We start from the raw sequence: 9,751 nt of genomic DNA, 5'->3' as shown, positions 1-9,751 counted from the left end.
GAGAGGGAGAGGGAGAGGGAGAGGGAGAGGGAGAGGGAGAGGGAGAGGGAGAGGGAGAGGGAGAATGAATGAATGAATCTCAAGCAGGCTCCACCCTCAGCATGGAGCCTGATGCGGGGCTCAATCCTACAACCCCGGGATCATGACCTGATCAGAAATCGCGAGCCATATACTCAACTGCCACCCAGGTACTCCAATGGAATTCATTTTTAAGTAGTTTGTGTTTGCAGAGAAGTAGACAGTATAGAAAGTTCCTGTACACTCCTCCGCCCACTAATATCTTGCTTTAGTGTGATACATTTGTTACAATTGGTGAGCCAATGTTGATACATTATCATTAACTAAAGCCCATAGTTTACATTAGGGTTCATTCTGTGTTATGCATTCTATTAATTTTGATAAATGCGTAATGACATGTATCTACCATAATAGTTTCACTCTCCTAAAAATCTCCTGGTTCACATTAATTTTAAGTTACATTATACTGGTAAAGACAGTTTACAATTCAATTGGGATGCAGTAGGAGATATTTAAGCCTTCTTCTTCCTATCTATAAAGAATGTTTTTAGTTTCAGAGCTTACACTCTATGAAAACGTATGACAGAACAGTATACTTTAGACTCTAGCACCTTGATACTTGTCTTAGTAATCTCAGGCTGCCATAACAAATGTCCATAGACTGGGTGGTTTAAACAACAAATATTTATTTCTTACAGTTCTGGAGGCTGGAAAGTCCAAGATCAAATCCATCTTGCTAACACCTTGATTTTGGACTTTTCAGACTCCAGACTTGTAAAAAATTGGAGAATTGTGTAAATGTACAAGAATTAAATAAAAGGTAAGATTTGCAAACAGGTTTGACAGGTTGAATTTCATTAGTTTCCATGTTGATTTTGTCTAAATACTTTATGCAATATGCAATGGCTAGTAAAGAATGTATAAACATAAAATTTAGCCTGTTATGACACTGAAATGTAAAACTCAAAGCTTTACTATTTTCTTAATGTATTTGATGAACATTTTTTATAAGCTCTTCAATTACCTATAAAAATCAAATGTTTTTTTCCATCTGTTGTAAATAATCATCTTATGCTGAATCTCAAATTTGAAATGCACCTCAGAGTTTTATAGCCAGAGCCTTTATTTGAATAAAGCACAATTGAAAAGTAAAGCTGATAGAGTAAAAAATGCTCAACGTACTTTTCACTATCCTCATTAGCACAGTCAAGATATTGAGACTGCCTGTGATACAGGACATATTCCTGATATAATATTTAGCTCCGGAATTGTTCATGAATGATAGTTTTCAAAACCCTATACCTATCTTATCCCTAATTTATGTATTTCATATATATTTTATGTATATAATACTTACACTTAATTAGAAAAAATAAATTATACTAGCATAGTCTTGTGAATCTTTTTTTTTCCCCCCACAATTCAGGCCTGTCCCTAATCCCCACACACATTTTCCTGATTCCTAAAAAACAGCACCCTGACATCTTTGTTCTCATTACTGTTCTTTGTTTTCATATGGGGTTTGGCACAAGGGGCAAAGCAGAACCCTAAAGGGCAGTGGCAATTTAAGACTGCGTATAAGATGCATGGGACCAATTCAATAGTTCTCATCTGTTGTATAAATTATTGTAAATACATAAAATATTCCTGTTTTCTAACATCCCTACAGGGTACATGCTGAAATCATTATTTACTTCCATGGGTCTAAGATCTTCTGCCTCATAACAGTATTTAAGCTTTTTAAAATAGTTATTTATTTATTTTTGGGGGAGAGCGCAAGTCGGGGAGGGGCAGGAGGGAGGGACAGAGGATCTGAAGTAGGCTTTGTGCTGACGGGCCTAACAGCAGTGAGCCAGATGTGGGGCTTGAACTCAAGAACCAGAAGGTCATGACCTGAGCCAAAGTCAGACCCTAAACCAACTGAGCCGCTCAGGCACACCTATTTAAGCTTTTTTAAGTGAAACATATTGAGTTAATGAATACAGATAAGTATAATTACGTTTGGTCTTACTGATGAGTAAAGAACTTAACTGAAAGGCTATCATCAAAAGCATAAGAACAGTCAGATAGTGAAGATAGCTCTAAGTATTACATTTAGTCCTTGCTGTATGTAGAATTCCCTATAATATGGAAAACTCTGGAAATAAGTTTTACTAGGGATATCTACTTTTTCAAATGAATTTTAGGCATCTGGGTTTCATTAATTTTACAAAAGAACAAAATTTTATGTTGCAGCATATGGTCCATCTAGCTATTTCAAAGAAATATGTATAGGAAAAATTAAATTTTTAGCAAAGAAATATTTTGATATAAAACAAGATATGTGATTTTTCTGTCTTCTGGGGAGTTCTATTTTAATTCCTTAGCTTCTAAATGGCATTGGCATTACTATGATGTTGCTTAATCTAGCATGAAATGTCACAATAAATAATATATTATACACTGCTCCCCCCACAAATTTGCAATAATTAAATATTCTTGTTGTTTTATCCCTAAGAGAAAGTCTAATATATTTATGTATGATGCTGACAACACACTCTTCCTTACAGGCTTTGATCCTAGTGCAGAAGAGTCTTAAATCCCTTATTTGTATACAAATTATAACCTTAAAATCAAGGCATTAGGCTAAAATTTTGTTTGAAGTACATAGCTTATATTAGAAATGCAATTAATAGCTCTCGTGAACTCGTGCTATAAAACGTGCAATGCTAGTAAAATTTAGAAAAGTGTATTTAAATGTGTTTTAAAATATACTAACACTAATAGCACATGAAATCTAGAAGACAAGTACCTGAAGAATCTAAAAGAGAGAAGTGTTTTTAATCAACTCTTTTATCTTGTCAATTCATCTATAGAAAAAAATAAAGTGAGTTAACCAGTTTGATAGATCTTTACTTCACTGAATTTACTACTTCATTGGCCAGATTTTGCAAAGCCTGGCCATTTACCCACTTGCAAGACTTCCTGAATCAGAATTCCTGAGTGGGAAGACCCCGGGAATCATTTAAATAAACACGTTGGCTGATTTGTATGCATACTATATTTGAGAACTACGGCCTTAGACAATTTTTGTAAATGTTTTCAAATATTTACTACCAAACATCTCTCTTTCCTGGTTTCCTTTTCTAACATTTCCTGAAGATGCAAAGTCTAAGCAAATTGACACCAGGTTCTTTGAAAGCCAACCAAAAGTCATGGAGAAGACCTTCATTATCGGTCTGAAAATAAAATATGTATGCATACACAGCTCAATACAAGCTTTTATGGTAGAGGCAACACAATGTATAGCAAGCTCTCAGTGGTTCAGAATGAGGTTCTGTAAAATTAATTTCATACCAAAACTGCCTGCTCAAATGGTGGTGATATTTGCACTTTAAGGGCTTCTTCAGTTTTGCACAATTTATTTTTTAAAACTAAAAAACGTATGAACTACTTACCATAATTCCTTAGCTTAATAATAAGTATTTTGCCTGAAGAGTCACAACAACTTGATAGAGTTCTCAGGAAAAGGCATGCCTCTAATATATAAACCAAATACCTCATACTTAAAGGAGAAATAACATTTTCACTCCACTCTTTCCCTTAATAAAACATAGGCAGACAGAGGAAAGTTACAGAAATTTATAAGAAATGACAGGCAATGTAAAGTAAAGTTTGAATAGAAAATGTGAAAAGCTTGAGGTGGTTGCAAAAATCCGTAGGGGAACTGGTAAAGTGCTTATTAGAATTATCAGCTTTAAAAATTCCATGATAAGAATGTAAATCGAAAGCTGCCCTTGGATTGCTTAACCAGCAGAAAGAACTGAGACTGGGGGATTGAACAGTACTCCTGTAGATAGAAAACAAAACAAAACAAAACAAAACAAAACAAAACAAAACAAAACAAAATGTAACATATATAGGTTGAAAAGAGAGAAACAGGGAGGGAGGAAGGAAAACCTAAAATACTACAGAAGTTTGAGGCAAACTCTAGTTTCACTCATATAATAAACATTTTAATGCATGTATCAAAACTATACAGTTGCTATGACCTTTGGTCACAATTCAGGTCTGTAATGTGTTATTTTTTTTCAAATATATATATATTTGTTGTTTTGTTTTGTTTTATTTATTTTTTGGTCTTCCTCAAGCATATGTCTTTCGTGTGTGTGTGTGTATGAATTCATTTATTAGAATTGGTAGCCAGTGTCCTAGCCAGCATCTGAAGCTATGACTTCCATACAGGCGGTTTGCTAATTACCTGTACTAAGTGATCTTAAGCAAGTTTCTTACTTTCCGTCAATCCTTCTTAATTGTGTATTCCTTTTTTTTTCTGTTTTATTTTCAGTAGCGCAAATATTTTGGAGCAAAAGATATTTCTAATTACCACTAGAGCTCCACTTGTCCCTTTATTAGGGACTCTGTCTGGTTGATTTAACTATGACTTTTCCATTAAATTGGTAATATAAGAATATGAAACAGAGAAAATTGAACTAGCTTGGGGTTAGGACTGCAACCTCAGTTGTAGTCTCAATACAAGCTGGCTATATGCCATTAAGAGGATTCATCTTACAGTTTTGATCGGTGACCTTTTATCCCTAAAAACTCTGCCAGCACTAAAATTAGATTTAGATTTCAGCTAGTGTATATTGTCAATTTTCATTTAATTGGCAACAGAACTCATGCAGGTTTTAGAATTGTAAAATTACAATAAAAGACATTTGGAAATGTGAGTTATAAATCATTACTCCTTGTATCATTTCATATACTCTTTATGGTAATCCATTTTAGAGATAAGGAAATTGAGACCCAAGAAATAGATAATTGCCTAAAATCCCTTACCCAATATGTACAGAAACTACATTTCTTTTTTTTTAAATTTTTTAATGTTTATTTATTTTTGAGATAGAGAGAGACAGAGCATGAACAGGGGAGGGTCAGAGTGAGAGAGGGAGACACAGAATCTGAAGCAGGCTCCAGGCTCTGAGCTGTTGGCACAGAGCCTGATGTGGGACTCTTACTCACAGACATGAGATCATGACCTGAGCCGAAGTCGGAGGCTCAACCGACTGAGCCACCCAGGCGCCCCCAGAAACTACATTTCTAATAAAATTCTTCTTATATTCCCTTTTCTTTGATAATCTCTTACAGAAAATTATGACATGGCATCATTCTTGAAATGAGGATTTTTTTAAGTCATCACTATGCCCCAGGTGGTACTCAAACTCAACCCAGAGATCAAGAACTCCCAACCTGGAGATCAGAAGTCACATTCTCTACCAACTGAGCCAGCCAGGCATCCATTGAAATGATGAGCCAGGCCATCATTGAAATGATCTAAATTCTGTGGTGAGCCAGAGCTGACTTGTACAGAGTTGTGAGAGCCCTACCGTACCACTTCTCAACCCTGTGTTCAGTGTTGTAAATTTGTTACTTTGAAAACAGCCATGATTGGGTTATTTTAACCATGAAAAATGGGAGAATGCTACAAATCAGAACCTTTTCCTCCCAAAGAGCCAGTTATTGGACATTTACCAACACATCACTTGAGTTGAAACTAAACTATGTTTTTGATGCCATTTAGTATGGAAATCTATGATATTTTTATGTCAGATATTTTATCTTAGTCAACAATTTGGTGATCAGTTTCTCAGAAAATAATGAATCCACTTATTCAGTATATTTTCATCAAAGAATTTTAATAAAGTATATTGAACTTTTATTGATTTTTATGTTACCAATACTATAAAAATTCTAAACTTTGTAGTCTCTATGAACATTTAATCTAGCAGGTGAAGCACACATGGTTTGTTGGGATTTCGAGTCATGTTCATGAATTCTATTGTAGCTCTGTAGAAATTCATCTTTCCCTAGTCTTGTGTTAGCTGCCTAAGCCTTTATATACTCTAATAAGACCCCTAGAGTAACCTCCTATCTAAATCATATTGCTTTTTCACTCTATCAGCCACCATACAATAGATCAGTTTACAACGGCATGTCTTCTTGGTACCATGTCAAACTATATATAACCTATAGTAACACATTTTCAAAGGCTGAATGTATTACTATACTTCAGGGTGCCCTTGTCAAAGTACTGCTTGAACAGTTCTATCTTTTGTATTGGAAAAAGACACCTTTGCTTCTTTTGCACAAGGCTCTGTCATCAATCAGGCTATTGGCCTACTCAATTTTGACTGCCATTAAAAGTAGACCATGCCACCAACCCTCAGGTATGTCACTGGACCTGTTGTTCAAGGGTGTTCTTCCTTTGTGGTCCTGTCTCCTTCCTTTCCTAGCTAATTTAAACTCTTCAGAGTCATATTTCTCTTGCATGCTTGCTTCTTGTCAGCTGCTACCACCAACAAAGAGCTTTCATTCATGATGTGCTTTTCCCTTCTTCACTCCAGAAGAAGCCCTTTTTGCTCTTTAACTTGGCTTTTGCTTAAAGTAACCTGTCCTCAAAGATGTTTAACTGTTTTAAAACTGTTTTCCTAGTTTGTTTCAGTCAATTCTTTCTGTTTTAAAGTAAAATCCATTAAAAATTCCTCATTTAAAATTTAAAAAAATATGTAATCATTTAGATCTAATAATAAAGCATAAACCAATTGCACGAAAATGGCAAATGTATCTGAAAGTGAGTTGTACAAGAAAAATCAGCATATAATAATACACACACACACACAAAAGAAGAGGTAGGTGTAAAATGGAAGTGTGTGAAATCAGATAGAATGCCCAAGAGTGCATTTACTTAAAAGTTTCCCTAATGCTAGAACACTAGATTAGTTCAGCATGAATGTATAGAATACACACAAACATTTTTTAGAAGTTATGTGGTGAGAATTAAAATTTATAAATCATGGATATGATGGGCCTCAGGGGTGACGCATATGAATGCATACACTTATGTACTTAATTATTTTAACTGAGGTTTGAAATGAGAACATAAATTGGAATAGCTGTGTTCTACTTTTTTTAACTGCTGGATCAAATTTGGCAACATGTTACTTCTCGTCTTCTCCCTTTACATATCAAGCACTGATGATTAAACCAAGGAGGATGTAAAAAGAAGGAATCATCAGGCTGAAAGGAGAAAAGAAGTAACTACAGAGAGTATTCAGGAAATGTCACTAGTGCAGAATTTGTATGCAAACTGTTCAGGAAAGGAAACAGGATGTCAATATCGACACATTTTCTACAATCCAATCTACCATCAATTCTTGATTCTTTTTTCCTGAAGTACAGTTGCCTCAGATAGAACATTTGGGACCAACTAAACTTCTGATGTATCTGTCACCTTCACATCTAGTCACAAGGTTTGATCAATTTAATTTCATAAATATGTCTTCATTTGACATTAAGTGTCTTCACTGTGGCCTTTATCACAGCCCAAGTTAGAGCAACAGTCTATTAATACGTCCCCCAGTCTCTGTCTCTAATATTCTCTGCCATACTTTCCAAATTAGTGCTGTAAAATTCACATCTGATTGTAACACTTCCATTTAACTTCCTTGGTGATTCATTATCACTTGCAATGTAAACTCCAAATTTTCTGGTATAACACAGAAGGTCCTTTATAATGTGGCACCTGTCTTCATCTCTATAGTACTATTTCTCCCCTTAACCACCTGGCAAACTTCTTCTGAATTCTGAAATTCATTAGAACTCAACTAAAACATCACTTTATGTGATCTCAGGACTTACTATGATGCCGACTATAATTGAATTTCAGGAATATTCCCATTTTAAGGTTTCCCATCTCACTGAATAAAACCTTTTAACACCAGTTACACTCTTCTTCTGGAAGATGAGAAATAGCATGTGGGATATTTACCAAGAATGCTGTGAACTATTTCTAACTTAAAATATCAAAAAAACAAAAAAAAAAACTTCTGCAGAGCTTGCAAACATGAAGTGTCTATAATGTGGGTTTCTGGATTCAGCCACAAATTGTGTTTTAGGACATAAGAGAAAGCCACAAGTTGGCTTTTAGCTAATATTTTGTGCTTGCTTATTTTTAAACTTTATGCAAATAATATTAGTTGCACGGTTGTTTTTTTTCCCCTGTTCCTCCAAATATGGCTGCGGTGTCACCAAATTGGAAAATGATACTTCCTCGAGGGGTTTTAAAATGTGCTTGCCCTTTCAAATGTGGGAAAAAGAAAACAAAAAGAGAAAACAGATGCCCTTATGAGACAGAAAAATCCTAGACTCCTGCTGACGAAACATCTCGTACTTGTGCACTGCTCAGAACAAAGAGGATAACTCTATCTTATACACACCAATTGTGTGGGTGCGTCTTCGAGACTAAGAATTGTGAGCAATCTAGCTCTGGTTGAGTAGCAGAAAAACAAAACAAAACAAAAAAATGTCTGTATTTTGTCTGGTAGAAAGTATTTCTCCAATGTTTGGCTATTCTCTTCCATCTCTTCTATTTTCTCAAAATTCAAAACATACCAAATTCAGAAGTAATGAAATAACTGGTCCATGCGAAAGTCACACTACATTTTAAAAATGTTAATATTGTTGAGGCGCCTGGTGGTTCAGTTGGCTGAGCATCTTACTTTGGCTCATGATCTGATGGCTTGTGAGTTCGAGCCCTGCGTCGGGCCCTGTGCTGACAGCTCAGAGCCTGACGCCTGCTTCAGATTCTGTTTCTCCCTCTCTCTCTGCCCCTCCTCTGCTCACTCTCTCTCTCCTTCAAAAATAAACATTAACAAATGTTAATATTGTCATTCATTCCAGAACTATATTAGATTTCCCTTCAACTATTATCTGCCTGGTTTTTACATTCAAATACCTATACATGTTTCATTCATCTAATTGAAAAGTTAAGTTTTGTACATTCTTCTGTGTGTAAGACACTCTGATTCTCTCTACTATATTTAGTGTCCTGGATATTTTTACTCTCCTTACAAATGGGTTGTTATTCCACTCATCTGAAGGAAATATTCCTGAACTGTATGATCCACCCTAGTCTTTACCTCAGGTTTTACCCAAAAAGCAATCAATCTTTTCTTGCTATCTATACTTCAATATTTCTATTTTGCACTTCAATTGGAAAATCTCAATTTTCTCATAAAATCATCATTTATTAAATCTTCACATCCTTATACTTGTGAAAGAGGTAGCAACTGCTGACCACTTCCTCTTTGTAGAATTTCTCTAAACATCATGACTCAATACCTTTCTTTCTGACCAAGAAATCATTCAGGAATGACCAGGATAGGAAAGGAATGTTTTAGAAAATTATGCTTTGGCATAATTTTGAAAGATTGCATAATTCACTAATAAAAATTGGGAATGAGGAAAGGGTATATTCCAAAATGGCAGAGCACCTTATAAAGGTTCTAAGATAAAAAGAATGTGAGATCTATGACAATGTGCAGTAAAAGCCAAATTCAACAGAATATGAACAAAGTATGTGGAAAGCAATAAGAATTAGAGCTGGAATAATAACAAGAGACCAAATTGTACAGAGCTCAAAGGACATGTCCCTAACTTGGGTGTATATTCTAAATCAGTAAGTCACTGCATAGTTTTAACAGAAGACTTGACATGATCAGTCTTTTTAATTAAAAAATAATTTATGTGTGAACAATAAATTGGATGATAAAAATAAGTGGTATAGAATTGCCATAATAAGACAAGTACATATTAGTCAAGAGATGATGATTCTAGACAGAGTGAAGTGGAAAGATGTGATAAGGAGGTAACACTGCCTGGCTTTGGTTTGGCACATGAAGAAAAAAGGTGG

Source organism: Panthera uncia, chromosome C2 (genome assembly GCF_023721935.1).
Source record: "Panthera uncia isolate 11264 chromosome C2, Puncia_PCG_1.0, whole genome shotgun sequence".
NCBI classification, from domain to species: Eukaryota; Metazoa; Chordata; class Mammalia; order Carnivora; family Felidae; genus Panthera; species Panthera uncia.
This window is presented reverse-complemented; position numbering follows the sequence as displayed.